This window comes from Schistocerca nitens, unplaced genomic scaffold, assembly GCF_023898315.1.
Source record: "Schistocerca nitens isolate TAMUIC-IGC-003100 unplaced genomic scaffold, iqSchNite1.1 HiC_scaffold_351, whole genome shotgun sequence".
In the NCBI taxonomy this organism is placed as follows: Eukaryota; Metazoa; Arthropoda; class Insecta; order Orthoptera; family Acrididae; genus Schistocerca; species Schistocerca nitens.
Window position 1 is genome coordinate 3,242,641 of NW_026045885.1, and position 15,124 is coordinate 3,257,764.

The 15,124-nt window shown below is 41.1% G+C and overlaps 1 protein-coding gene across 1 annotated transcript in view; it reads left to right on the top strand.

Annotated features, from left to right (window-relative positions):
• The first annotated feature begins 7,435 nt into the window (after positions 1-7,435).
• The window catches only part of LOC126228015 (leucine-rich repeat-containing protein 40-like), a 65,615-nt gene continuing 57,926 nt past the window's right edge, over positions 7,436-15,124 (top strand). Inside the window, exon 1 of the mRNA XM_049942261.1 lies at positions 7,436-7,552. The gene's annotated coding sequence lies outside the window, so the exon portion shown is untranslated. The remainder of the gene's footprint in view (positions 7,553-15,124) is intronic.

Genomic DNA, 15,124 nt, shown 5'->3' on the forward strand with positions numbered 1-15,124 from the left:
CAGATCTGCACAGTACCCACATCTGCACTTTAGTTTCTGTCTTAATGGGCATAATTTTTAGTTTCATCTCTACTGAATTTTCAAATGAATTGATTATTACGTAGTAAAGAATAATTAGTTAACTGTGTTTCTTACAGCTTCCTATTGCACTAACATTTTTCTACATTCTCGTGCAGTTCATGATATTCTACTTGTATGATCTCAAGAATGCACATAGATGCAATCGATTTCGAGGTGCAAAGTGTCTGTTATCTTACTTTTCGTGACAGATGGGCGAAGTTCATTTCCAAAGACTTTTTATTGTACTGAAATAATCTTTTGTCGGAAACTAACAAGGTAAGTGTTTTATTCGTATATATTTTGTGGGAAACTGTAATCGTGATGGAAGATTACACACCTGAATGTTTGACACAACTGGTAGGAGAAAACGCTGCACATTAACCAAACCCCGCGCCTCCTCTCCGTATCCTGCTATGACACGAGCGCGGGATTCTCCTCCTATAACGCTACAGGGCTGTTCCTAGCACAGCCGAGAATTGGCAACATCGTCACAAACATTTGGCAACACTATGACAATCCAATCACTTCCGCGTACGGTACTGAATTGACTCGTTAAATTCACTTGATATTCAATTTCCATTTGAATGACTCGTGCTACATAAGCCTCACGTAAACTAAGACAATGAGACAGAAAATTCAATTTTTTGACTAAAGAAATGCTATTCTTCACATAAGTGACAACTTTTATTATCTTTCACGATGCGTTATGAGGCTGAGCGATCAATACCATGACGAGAGTGGCGTGCTGGCAGCTGTGTCTCTTGTTGCAACAGTTCAAGGAGTCGTCAGTTGTAACCGTGGTAGGGGCCAGAGTGTGCAAGTTTTTTCTTGTGGTTTATTTTATGGAGCTCCGAATTTCCAAAAGAAAATTCTGTAACGAAATCAGAAGAAAACCTTCACACATCAAATCCTATTGGCAGCTCTACTCAGTAAGTTGTGTTAATGGTCACAGATCTCGGCTTTCTGACTGCCAAGCTGCTTCACAATACAAGTGTCTCTGAAGAAATTTGAATCGACCATCAACGATACGAAATTCAGTATTGTTCTTCACTTAAGTCTCACATGCCAGGGTCATAAGTATGAAGGAAATGAACTGATAAGCAAATCGCAAGAAAATACTTTCAGCTCATAGTGCAATGGTGAAAAACTTACAACGCTGCACAACAGGTAACGCCTCTTTCCGCTACTGACAAGCAAATTTTGGGTTACTAGGAATACATAACTTTATTTTTGAAATGCCACATTTGCATACCTGCTGAGTATGACACAGCGTACCAATTAAACACAGACCCATTCGAAATCTAAGTGAGTAGTATTTTACTGATCTGCGCCAATAGAGGCACGCTTGTGTACAGATACTCAGTTTTATTAAAACAGAATTTCGTCGTAAGGTTAACGTGGGTAGTTTTATTTCATTTTTTATAATACAGTGCACAATCTTCGTAAGGTTTCTTTTAGTGTTGTTAAAACAATACTAAATATGAGAGAGAAATTAATCATTAACGATATATGTGAATCCTCTGATGTTATCTATAACAGTCTAACAATGCACATGCAGTTTATTGATTACATGCAGGTAGAAAACTTGTTCTGAGTTGAAGCTGTCAAACAACGTTTGAAGAAGAATAAAATGCCACTACCAGACGACAGCTAATGTAGCAAATACTTTTATGATTATTTTGGCACGATGCGCTCTCCCCATACGTAATACAAAATCTTCAAGAGACATCTGCTGCCTGGCCGTCTATTAAACCTGAAAAGAACAAAATGTCGCAGAAGTTAGCCCTTTTTCCACATGCGACTATTTTGGGTTCAGAAGTGAAGGGGATTATGTTCAAAGTTCCATTAAACTGATACCTTCAGCAGACAGCAGAATTGCGTTTTAAAAAATGTAGCAGCAAATGTAATAGAACCTCTCATCTACAGTGCGCGATACCACTACCTGTCATATAGGTACAGTAGCTCCAGAAATCAACAACAGTTCCTCCAGAACTTCCGCATTCCACAGTGCTGTGAGATAATGCAAATGGCCGGATCTAGACTTCTGAATCACAGACAGTTACAACTTTTCTTTTGCACTGCACTACTGTTTCAACAAACATATAGCGCAATAGAGTAGCTCAAATGGAAAGGAACACATCCTATTTCAATTTCTGCATCCTACACTGTTGGCAGTTCTGTGTAGGTGACAGTTATGTTATTTTTTTCGGTGATTACAAAATAGAATCGAATGTATGCACTGGGTAGCCAAGGGAGCTAATTCATGGCGATTCGGTCAACCAGGTAAATGAATGTACTGAACATGATGCAAACCACTACAAGGAGCCTGTGTGTCAGAATTCTCATCGATTGTGCCGCAACAGTGTAATGATAGAAAAATGTGTCTCCAGTAACAGGGTTTGGTGGTCTGTTGTTTTGATGGTGGGTTCGTATGGTGATGGTCTGGGTTCTATTTGAACTTCGGCCGATGATTTTTAACATGGAGAGACAGATTCTATACTCTTCTGGCTACGCCAAGTGAAGAAGGTATAGTGGCATTGTGGTTTTAAATACACATTAAACATAATATTTTTTCTTAACCAAGTAGACGTTAGGTTGAATCACAATAAAGTCAGGAGTGGCGAAATGTGGGAACTCCATCACCAGTAACCTCTCTTATACTAGTTATTTATTTCTAGTGACGAAACATACGCTGTGTAGGGTCACAGGACACTTAGTCCATCTTTATTTGAGCTTCTGTATGTCGATAAAATTGGTTCTGAACTGGGAACTCAGACTGCCCTTAACGCGGAATTTGATCCCTTCGTGACAATACAGCTCGACTGCAATTTGTTGTTTGTTCAAAACTGCAGACTCCTCAACATCTCCACATATTGCACGGGAATGGGTTCGAATCCTGGCCCGGCAAAAAAGTTTTCATTACGAATTATCAAGCTCTAGCATGAGAACACCTATCTGCTGGTGGATGATGATTTTGATTTTTTACTGCTTTTAATTCGTTGTCAACACTAATGATATCTGACGTCTTTGACTCCAGTGACACACAACTATTTGTGAGATCACTGTAAGTCCAAGGATGTTATTCCGAGCTGCTGGTGGAGAAAAATTTGGTAGATGACGTCTGTTAGTGTGTAGTCAACAACGATATGTGTGGGATTCGATTCCCAGTTAGCACTGAACTCTTCGTCATATTATTTCTAGTTCAAACTTGCTCACATGTCGCTGCTGGTTTAACAAACCCATATTTCACGTTCGTTTTCTCTACAATATAATGGTGATAGGCGACGGGTTGGAGTCCTGGGAAGGAAAAAATTAATGTTTCGTCTCGTCATTTCAGTTGAAACATCTAGCTACTGGCGAGAAAATCCGATATGACACAGTTGATTGTGCTTCGATAACAATCCGATTAGATTCTGGGTTCGAATCCCTGTCCAACACAAAGCTTTTCCTCACGACATTTCAAGTACGTTACTTGTGAAGAAGCAATATTTAACATCTCTCGTAGTTCGTTAACAGGGACAATAGATACTGGGTAGGAATTCGCGTCTGTTAAAAATGTTATGTTATGTAATTTAAAGTTGATATTTTCTGATACTGTGTAATATCGAGATATATCACTCTCTGTATGCCTAGTCAGGAATGGCTGTCAGTTTCCGGCAGTCACGAATTCTTAGTCTGCAAGACCAGGGTTTGAATCCATATGCAGAACGAGACGGTTCGTCGTGTCATTTGAAGTTCATACATATTCTCAACTAGCTGCTCGCGAATAACTTAAATTTTTAACGTCATTTTGTGTTAAATAACAAGTACAGTATGTTACTTTGAAGAGGAAATCATGAATACGATGAACTTACTACATGCATTACCTATCTGACATAATAATGAGAGTGGTAACATTTCAGGTATGTCATTTATTGTAATAAATGTGAGCTTACAAGCCTTAAGGACAGTCTTATCTGTGTTAAGGTGTTCCCTATATTTCTAGTATTGTGGTATTACTTTACATCTCCAGTTATTGCGATACAGATCAGTGTTTTCTAGTGGTGACTTGTTGGAACCATTTTCAATAGTCAAACGACTGTACCAAAGAGCGATTAGAGGACTTGCTAGACAGCTGCGTTATGTGTGTTGCATGCGAATCAGGCGAAATGCAATTCAGGTCGTTTGGATACTTTTGAGCACGACTGTACATACACTCACACACGCTAGTGCCTATAAGTTTGACGCTCTGCAGCGCCGTTGGATGACGTTTCCGGACGCGAGTTCGTATGTAAATCTTCGTCTACTAAATCCCATCTACTGAATTTAAATTTTTTGCTTTTTAACGTCTAGTTCCGTTGGATCAAGTTGACGAGCAAATCTCCAGTACGTGAAATTACAACATGAAAGTAATAACAAATGAAATAAATTGTTGTGGATCCCAAAGAAACGAGGCTTAACTTTATGTAAACGCAATTAACAATATAACACAGCTGTCATCTTAATTTTTCACGGAACTCTTCGACAGAATAGAAGAAGTGGCCCGTGAGAAAACTCTTCAGTTTCGATTTGAAACAGTGTCGATAACTACTAAGATTTTTGAACTCTTGTCCTAGCTTACTGAAAATTGATGCAGCTACATAGTACACGCCTTTCTACACAAGATTGAAACAAGTGCAGTCCAAATGAAAATTGGATTTCTGCCTAGTATTAACTGAGTGAAAACTGCTAATCCTTGGGAACAAGTCGATATTTTTAACTAGACAGTAAAGAATGTGTATATTGAGAGCCCAATGTCTGAATATCCAGACTAATGAACAGGGGCGACGAGAGGTTCCCGAATCTACACCAATTATCGCTCGAACCGCCCGTTTCTGTGGAAAATATCCTTTGAGAATGGGAAGAGTTACCCCAAAACATAATACCATACGACATAAGCGACTGAAAATGAGCAATGTGGGCTAATTTTCGTGTCAAGCTATCACGTACTTCAGATACCGTTCGAATACTAAAAACAGCTGCATTAAGTCTTTGAACAAGATCCTGAACGTGGGCTTCCCACAACAATGTATTATCTATCTGACCACCTAGAAATCTGAATTGTTCAGTTTCCTAATCATATGCCCATTCTGTGAAATTAAAACGTCGGGTGTTGTTGAATTGTTTGTTACAAACTGTCAAAACTGAGTCTTAATGTGATTTAGTGTTAGTTTATTTTCTACAAGCCATGAACTGTACTATTTGAAACAGTGCCAACGTTGCACGTAATATCCTTTGCTACCAAGCTAGTGCCATCAGCAAAGACATATATTTTAGAGTCACACGTAATACCAGATGGCATATCATTTATATAAACAAGGATCAGGAATGACCCCATCACTGATCCGTGCGGCACCCCCATTTGACCGTGCCCCTCTCAGGTGTCACATTATAGCCATTCCCAACACTGCGAATAATGACCTTTTCTGTTTGTTATCAAAGTAAGAGGTGAACCAATTGTCAGCTACTCCCTGTATTCCATAATGGTCACACTATTGGATCAATATTTTGTGATCAACACTATCAAACACGTTATTTAAATAAAAAAAGATGCCTAGAGTTCGAAAGCTTTTGTTTTATCCATGCAGTACCTCACGGAAAAAATAGGCTATAGCAATTTCAGTTGTTAAACCACTTCTAAAACCAAACTGTACATTTGATAGCAAATTATGAAAAATAAAATGATCAATCATCCTTATATATACAGGCTTTTCAATAACTTTAGCAAGCACTGATGTCATAGGAATAGGTCTGAAATTGGCTACATTATTCCATTCTCCCTTTTTATAAAGTGACTTTAGCACTGGGTACTTTCATCATTCAGAAAGCTGACCATTGTTAAAGAAAAAATTACAAATTTGGCTAAGTACAGGACTTACATGTGCAACACAGTACTTTAATATTCTGCTAGGTACTCCTTCATATCGATGAGAGTCCATAGTCTTCACTGATTTAATTATTAACTCAATCTCCTCCTTGTCATTGTCACATAGGAGTATTGCAGACATCATTCACAGAAAGTCATTTTCCACTAGAATTATCTGATTGCCTGTAGAAACCAAGTTTTTATTTAATTCACCAGCAATGCTCAGAAATTGATTGTTAAAAACTGTACATATATCTGACTTATCAGTAACAGATACATTTTTACTAAGAACTGACTTTATATCGTCGACCCTGCGCTGCTGACCAGACACTTCCTTCACAACTGACCATATGGATTTAATTTTATCCTGTGAATTGACTATTCTATTTGCGTACCACATAATCTTTGTCTTCCTAATAATATTTTTAAGCACCTTACAATACTGTTTGTAATGCTCTACTGCAGCTCGATTGTGAGTGCTTGTTGTTCTTGTTGGTTTGTTTTTGGGGGAAGAGACCAAACAGCGAGATCAGCGGTGTCATCGGATTAGGGAAGGTCAGGGAAGGAAATCGGCCGTGCGCTTGGAACCATCTTGGCATTTGCCTGGAGCGACTTAGGAAAATCACGGAAAACCTAAATCAGGAAGGCCAAACGCGGGATTGAACCGTCGTCCTCCCGAATGCGAGTCCAGCATGCTAACCACTGCGCCACCTCGCTCGGTGTGTGAGTTCTTCTAACATTTTTACATAATTAATATAATTTATATAGTGTTAGCACACTAAGTAGGATACTGTTATCAACCAGATGATACAAAGTCGACAGTAAACCTATAGGTAGCCATCTACGTGACAAGTGGAGAACGAACAACACATTACTCAGCATGTACGACTGTCTACTATTACTGAGCAACGAACCAATTGTTGTAGCCATTTGAGTTCAACGATAAATATTTTATTACACAACAGAATTTATTATGGCTATTTCTGTCTCCAATAGAGCACATGAGGGACGTCATGGGACGATGACTGCAGCATGATCCACAGTCAGCATTAACCGGCGAGGAATGACGGTGTACGCAGGGAGCGTGCTGTTCGTGTCCCACTATCCATCTGAGGTTGAGGAGGGATGTACGAAAATTATAAATGTCTTGCCTACTGAGAGGAAGAAAAACATGTTACGCTTACAGATGTAGCCGATCTAACTCTGTCTTTATATCTTTCTCCAGTGTTGACGTAATCGTTCTTTGTCTACGGAAATAACGTAGAGCTAATTACCACCTAAGGATTTGCGCAGCGCAGCTGTTAATGCAACTTAACCCAGTGTAAAAAGTGATAAAAATCAACGCGAAAGTGAACACGTCTCACGAGTCAGTAGCCAATAGACAATGGCTGATAAAAAATTTCTCTTATCTCGTGACTGTCATCTTATCCCATCCACAATATCTCTGACGATCATCTCTTCGCCTCTACTTCTCTGCCTCCCCTCCCGTCCCACACTTGTCTATATATACCGCAGATAGTGGGCGCCAACATTAGTTTACTTCAACGATTCACTTGCTGAAGACCAGAGGAATGTGAAACGTACGACGACGAATTGATTTTACAGCAGGTAACTATTTTTCTTATATATGTTAGTTCTACTTCCTGCATCTTTCCATTCGAATAAGGTGATAATGTACACTGATTAGCGAGGACATTACGACCACTGACCTACTATCGATACAAACCCGTCCGTGCGATAGCAGCGTTACCTCGCGAGGAATGACGGTGCACGCAGTATCAGGAAGCGTTCTGACTGTCTCTTGACTGGGGAACGCGCGCGTTCTACCTGAGTTTGGCCGACGGCAGATTGCGATGGCCCGGAGAGTCGGCATTTCGAAGACTGTACGACTTGTCGAGTGTTGGAGGAGTGCTGTGGTGTCTCTTCAACAAGTGATGAAGCCAAGGTGGAAACCACGTCGAGACATCGTGGTGTTGGGCAGCCACCTCTCATCAGAGATGTCAGGCGTCATAGATTGAGCAGTCTGGTAAAACACGATAGGCGGCGAACAGTGGTGGAATTAACATCATACTTAATGCTGGGCAGACTACATGCGTGTCTCCTAACGATGGACCTACGCATGATCCATGTATGTGTCAATTTTAACACCTCGACATAGACAAATACGACTGAAACGGGCACGTGACTATCGGTCTGGTGAAGTCCGATGCCTTCATCATGCCAAAGGGAGGCTGCGAATCCATCGTCTTCTAGGGCAACAGCTCCTTGACACCTGTACTGCAGGACGGAAACAAGTTGGTGGCGGCTCCGTCGTGCTCTGAGAAATATTCACGTGGGCATCCAAAGGGCCAGTGGAGCTTGTGCAAGTCATCATGACGGCCGAAGTCTATCGTACACTGCTTAAATACCACGTGCACCTCTTCGTGACGATTACACAGGCCAAAGAAAAAAAATTTTTGAAAACATTTTTTACTTTGATAGCTGATCTTTATAGATTTTTATCAGCTGAAATACTGGAATACTCTCTTTCAAATTCTAAAGATGGCAGGGCTAAATACAGGGAGCGAAAGGCTATTTACAATTTGTACAGAAACCAGATGGCAGTTATAAGAGTCGAGGGGCATGAAAGGGAAGCAGCGGTTGGGAAGGGAGTGAGACAGGGCTGAAGCCTGTCCCCGATGTTATTCAATCTGTATATTGAGCAAGCAGTGAAGGAAACAAAAGAAAATATCGGAGAAGGTATTAAAATCCATGGAGAAGAAAGAAAAATGTTGAGGTTCGCCGATGACATTGTAATTCTGTCATAGACAGCAAAGGACTTGGAAGAGCAGTTGAACGGAATGGACAGTGTCTTGAAAGGAGGATATAAGATGAACATCAACAAAAGCAAGACGAGGATAATAGAATGTAGTCGAATTAAGTCGGGTGATTCTGAGGGAATTAGATTAGGAAATGAGACGCTTAAAGTAGTAAAGGTGTTTTGCTATTTGGGGAGCAAAATAACTGATGATGGTCGAAGTAGAGAGGATATAAAATGTAGACTGGCAATGGCAAGGAAAGCGTTTCTGAAGAAGAGAAATTTGTTAACATCGAGTATAGATTTAAGTGTCAGCAAGTCGTTTCTGAAAGTATTTGTATGGAGTGTAGCCATGTATGGAAGTGAAACATGGACGATAAACAGTTTGGACAAGAAGAGAATAGAAGCTTTTGAAATGTGCTGCTACAGATGAATGCTGAAGATTAGATGGGTAGATCACGTAACTAATGAGGAGGTATTGAAAACAATTGGGGAGAAGAGGAGTTTGTGGCACAACTTGACAAGAAGCAAGGATCGGTTGGTAGGACATGTTCTGAGGCATCAAGGGATCACAAATTTAGCATTGGAGGGCAGCGTGGAGGGTAAAAATCGTAGAGGGAGACCAAGAGATGAATACACTAAGCAGATTCAGAAGGATGTAGGTTGCAGTAGGTACTGGGAGATGAAGAAGCTTGCACAGGATAGAGTAGCATGGAGAGCTGCATCAATCCAGTCTCTGGACTAAAGACAACAACAACAACATGAGCTTAATCCAAATCTAACCTTAGTTTTTTTGTATCACCTACAGGTTTCCAGCAATATGCTTTTTATTATATAGTATAAAAATCCTATGCTATACGGTAAACGGGGAAGTTAATGAAACGCCTTGTTACAACATAAGCGTGATTTGTATTTACAGTAAGCTACTTAAAACAAGGATATGTGTTAATAGAGGTTTCACTTTTCAGCTGGAATTGGCTTGTATTTTCTTTCTCTTTTTTCTTTTTTCTTGTGTAGCTTTTTCTGCAATGAGTCAATTGCTGAACTTCTCATTGAAGTGACCAACACCCATCATGTTGATGTTCCAGCGGACTTGGTAGCGTTTTTCCATCACTACTTTTGGATGAATAAACAGCCTCTTCCTTTTTGTATTCAATTACAAACTCATTCATCAGACCGGGAATGTCTGAGCAGTACACTAAATCACCTTCTTGTTGAAAAAACTTGGAAAATTGCTGCTCTCTCTTTATATACAAGTATGTGCTGGTCCCAACTGCCAATAAGTCCTTTTCTATTAATCTACAGCCAAGCAATTCAGCTTTTTCTTTCGTTAAGCCCAAATCAGTAACCAAATCGGTAAGCTCGGTATGAGTAAACGATTTGGGCTCTAGACTTTCTGTATTACAATGGAATTCATCATCATCTGGTTCAACTAAATCACATTGAACATCAGAAAATACTTCTCTTGGAATAGAATTTAAATGATCTGGTGGTTCAGGAACTGGCAAATCTACACCATGCCCTACTGGTCGGATGGCGGACAGAAGGTTAAGGTAGCTTATTACCTTCCTTGTTTTCGAATTATGATCAATAATCAGTAAAAACACTGCAAAAGTAGCAATCATCAGAATGGTTTCTTGGCTCCCTCCATATCATAGGAACAGCAAATCTAAAGGCTTTTTTCTCCTTTTGGGACCATTTTCTCAAATCTTCAACACACACACAACATACCTTATGCGGCGCCCAAGATTTATCTTGATCACCTAGATCCAAAGTATGATAGATAAACCTTTTTCACAACGTCTGTAATGTTTCTTTGGTGGTTTTTAGTAACAAATTCACCACAAATATAACAAAAACTGTCAGCAGAGTTTTTACAATCACGATTAGACATTGCACTGAGCACATGTACAGGAAACGGGAAAATGAGGTTAGGTTGACAGTAAACAAAACATCATCTGTTAACACAAAAATAAAATCGACCTTTCTTTGCCAGCAAATGTTTTTCAGCAGTGCTACCAATGCCATCTACATTCATTACACCTCCTTTTTACATTGTTTTAACTATATAAAAGCTGCTACATTCTTCAAGCAATCGCTTAATTTAATAAATTAAACTGTAAGATGTGAAGAAATGGTGGGTGATACAGTTTTTTAAGTATCATATTTGGATTTCCCACCCTAAAAGAACATAAGAATAAGGCATTTTCAGCAAAAAAGGTTTTTCATCGTTGGCCTGTGTTATGTTTCACGATGGCAGTGCCATTTTTCAACAAGATAATGCGCCATGTCACAAGGCCAAGAGAGCGATGGAGTGATTCGAGGAACACAGTAGCAAGTTCCAATTTATGTCGTGGTCCCGCCAGCTCGCCAGCTCTGAACCTGGTAGCACACATGTGGGATGTGGCGTCAAAGCTCATCGCCCCCCTCCCCGGAATTTATGGGAATCAGGTGACTTGTGTGTGCAGATGTGGCACCAACTCCCTCCAGAGACCTACCAAGGTTTCATTGCTTCCATGCCACCACACATCGCCGCTGTTATCTGTGCCAAAGTTGGATTGTGCTTCGAAATGCTCCATGAAGAAGTCGGCCACCACTGGACTAAGCATGGCGATGCCTTCCAGCTGTTCGTAGAGGTTGACATTCCACACGATATAGCTCGTGGTCGACATGCATGAAAGAACTTGGTGATGTCTTGCGGAGTTATGGAACCAATATGCCACAGAGAATGACCGAGTGGCACTTGAGTAAACAAAGAAACATCAAAGCTGATCAGGACGTCGTTGGTCCATGTTTTAGTTACTTCAGCTTCTCAGTGAAAAGTCCTGAGCCTTTATATACGTGTCAGTCTTTTCCACTTGCGGCTTGAGGAGAGAGGCCAATTTATACGTCGGTGAGCCAGGTGTTGCCCATAATATTCGGTCTTCATTACGACGGTCGCATTTCCCTTTCGGCAGGCAGTACCAATATACACTTGTCTGCGTTGAGACTCTTGACACAGCTGATGTCAAGTGTTGTGTACTGGGGGCGTCCGCTCTCATGAAAGTCTCGTTGCCGCTGAAAAAGACTAACACAGGTGCCCCTGTAGGACGGGTGTGTGGGTTCTAGGACAGCACGCACGCACCATGAAAGTAACACAGAGTAGTGACTAGTAAAATGTACAGGGTGATTCAAAAAGAATACCACAACTTTAAAAATGTGTATTTAATGAAAGAAACATAATACAACCTTCTGTTATACATCATTACAAAGAGTATTTAAAAAGGTTTTTTTTTCACTCAAAAACAAGTTCAGAGATGTTCAATATGGCCCCCTCCAGACACTCGAGCAATATCAACCCGATACTCCAACTCGTTCCACACACTCTGTAGCATATCAGGCGTAACAGTTTGGATAGCTGCTGTTATTTCTCGTTTCAAATCATCAATGGTGGCTGGGATAGGTGGACGAAACACCATATCCTTAACATACCCCCATAAGAAAAAATCGCAGGGGGTGAGATCAGGGCTTCTTGGAGGCCAGTGTTGAAGTGCTCTGTCGTCCAGAACTTTTCCCTTTGCACAAACACCCATTCTCTGTAAACTGTTTATACCAACGTTTAATACACCACCTATCAGGAGGTTTAACACCATACTTCGTTCGAAATGCACGCTGAACAACTGTCGTCGATTCACTTCTGCCGTACTCAATAACACAAAAAGCTTTCTGTTGAGCGGTCGCCATCTTAGCATCAACTGACGCTGACGCCTAGTCAACAGCGCCTCAAGCGAACAAATGTACAACTAAATGAAACTTTATAGCTCCCTTAATTCGGCGACAGATAGTGCTTAGCTCTGCCTTTTGTCGTTGCAGAGTTTTAAATTCCTAAAGTTGTGGTATTCTTTTTGAATCACCCTGTATTACTCAACTTTGGTAACGGTCCTTACCTCATGTATAGAATGCCGGTTTAGCCTATCTGTTGCGCGTTGACTGTAGTTCTACGAACACAAACAAAATAATGTTCTCCGAACTACATTCGGATGGAAACTAATCTTCTATCTTGATGTACAATTCGGAATACAGTCCCAAACTAACAGTTAAATCTCTTGGCAGGCGGTCTCTGTCTGTACACGATTATTCTACAGAGTCTGCCGGAAAAATGTATACACTCTTTGTCACTCTTTATAGAGATAAAGATATTGTCGTTCGATTTGAGTTACGAGTGTGTTGTAGTGTGGTCTTTGGCTCAGCAGATATTAGTACTTTCATCTCGCTATTGAGAAAACAAGATCGCTGGAGCACGCTTGACATTCGGGCAACGAAAATGTATTGTGAAGTGGTTTTTCAAGTATGATAATGCCGTTGAAGTGCAACATCAGACGGGAGTTTGACACAGAACTGCCAAACCATCTAACAATTAAACGCATCATTGACAAGTTTGAATTGCGTGGGATGATTTGTGATATTTACAGAGGAAGATCAGGAAGACAGCGTACAGCTACAAGTCCTGCTTCGTTGCCGCTCGTGTTAGATACGTTTGCTAACTCTCCACAGAAGTCTACTACGCAGTGTCCCCGTGAAGTGTGGGTTAGCAGTACAAGTGTACGAAGAATTCTGAAGGCTGCAAAGTGGAAACTTTACTTTAAACGATTACTGCACGTGATTAATGATGACGATCCTGATCGCCGAATGCAATTTTTCGAATGGTATCAGCAAATGGTAACTGATGACGAACAATTTATGACGAAGGTAGTGCGGAGCGACGAGGCGCAATTTAAACTTGATGGAACCGTGAGTCGAATAACAGTGTGTACTGAGCGCCGGAAAATCTGCATATTTATTTGTATAAAGCAGAATGCAGTCACTGTACCAGGGGTTCACGTGTGGTGTGGACTATCATCTAGGGGCTTAGTAGGACCCCCCTTTTTTTTGGTGCTACTGTCACTGGAGGAGTGTACCTAGAATTGTTACGAACATCAATTTTGATAGGTATACGTGCGCTTTATGGAGCTGATGAAGAGGTCTTCTACCAACATGACGGGGCGCAACCACACTACCACCTAGCCACACGAGCTTTCCTTGATGACAGTTTTCCGGGGCATTGGATTGGACAAAGAGGGCCCATTGAGTTCCCGTCACGGTCGCCAGATCTAACACCTATGGACTTTTACTTGTGGGGAACTGTGAATGATGACGTCTGTCGACGTAAGCCACGTACGCAGGAGGAACTTCGCTAGGAGATGGCGACATGTGCAGAGTTCTCCATTATAACATTGACTGACGTGCTTGCGGCGACCGCTCATCGTTCTGTTATGTGTATAGCCGCCAACGGTGAACGTTTTGAACATTTAAAGTAACCATGTGCTAAACTGAAGGTTGTACAACATGTGTGGTCAATTATTAAATGTAAAATGAACACATAAGTAATACTTTTCGTTCCTTAAAGTGTGTATACATTTTTCTGGCGGACTCTGTATTCACTATTCTGTTTCTACCTGGAGACTGTCCATCTGTTGGCCACTGTTTCTATCTCACTCGACGACATGAAGACTTGAAGACATGACGAACGTTCTGCAGGAGCTCCCTAGCAATACTCGGGCTGACTTACAACTTGCAAATGACAACTTCTGCTCGTGCACAGTTCCTTAAGCGCGCGTCTCTCTTTCTGGTGCTGCTGGAGCTCCAGAGGTTGTCACTCTGGCGGGCCGCTTGATTGGTTTGTCGACTGCGATAATCCTGCTGCGGACGGACGTCCACGGTACTTCTGGTACCAACTCTTCTTGTGTGATATTTTAGTAAATCACATCAAGAAATTCGCTGTCAGTGAATAAATTTCCTAATGTGTGTAAATTCTGTGCGACTTAATGCTACGCCGGGCAGAGTGGCCGAGCGGTTAAAGGCGCTACAGTCTGGAACCGCACGACCGCTACGGTCGCAGGTTCGAATCCTGCCTCGGGCATGGATGTGTGTGATGTCCTTAGGTTACTTAGGTTTAAGTAGTTCTAAGTTCTAGGGGACTTATGACCACAGCAGTTGAGTCCCATAGTGCTCAGAGCCATTTTTTTGAACTTAATGCTACGAGTTCCAGCATGGTGAAATAATGTTTGAATTGGAGCTTTTATTTTTTCATGAACTACTCATTATCTTTCTTGACTGAATAATTCGTTTCAATATATATGAATATCGAATCTCGCCTCATTAACAATTCTGCGCTGCTGTAAGTCAGATACACTGAAGAGCCAAAGTAACTGGTACACCTGCCTCATATCGTATAGGACCGCCGGCGATCACATAGAAATGCCGCAACACGACGTGGCATTGACTCGACTAATGTCTGAAGAACTGCTGGAGGCAAATGAATGAATCCTCCAGGGCTGTCCATACGTCCGTAAGAATCCGAACAG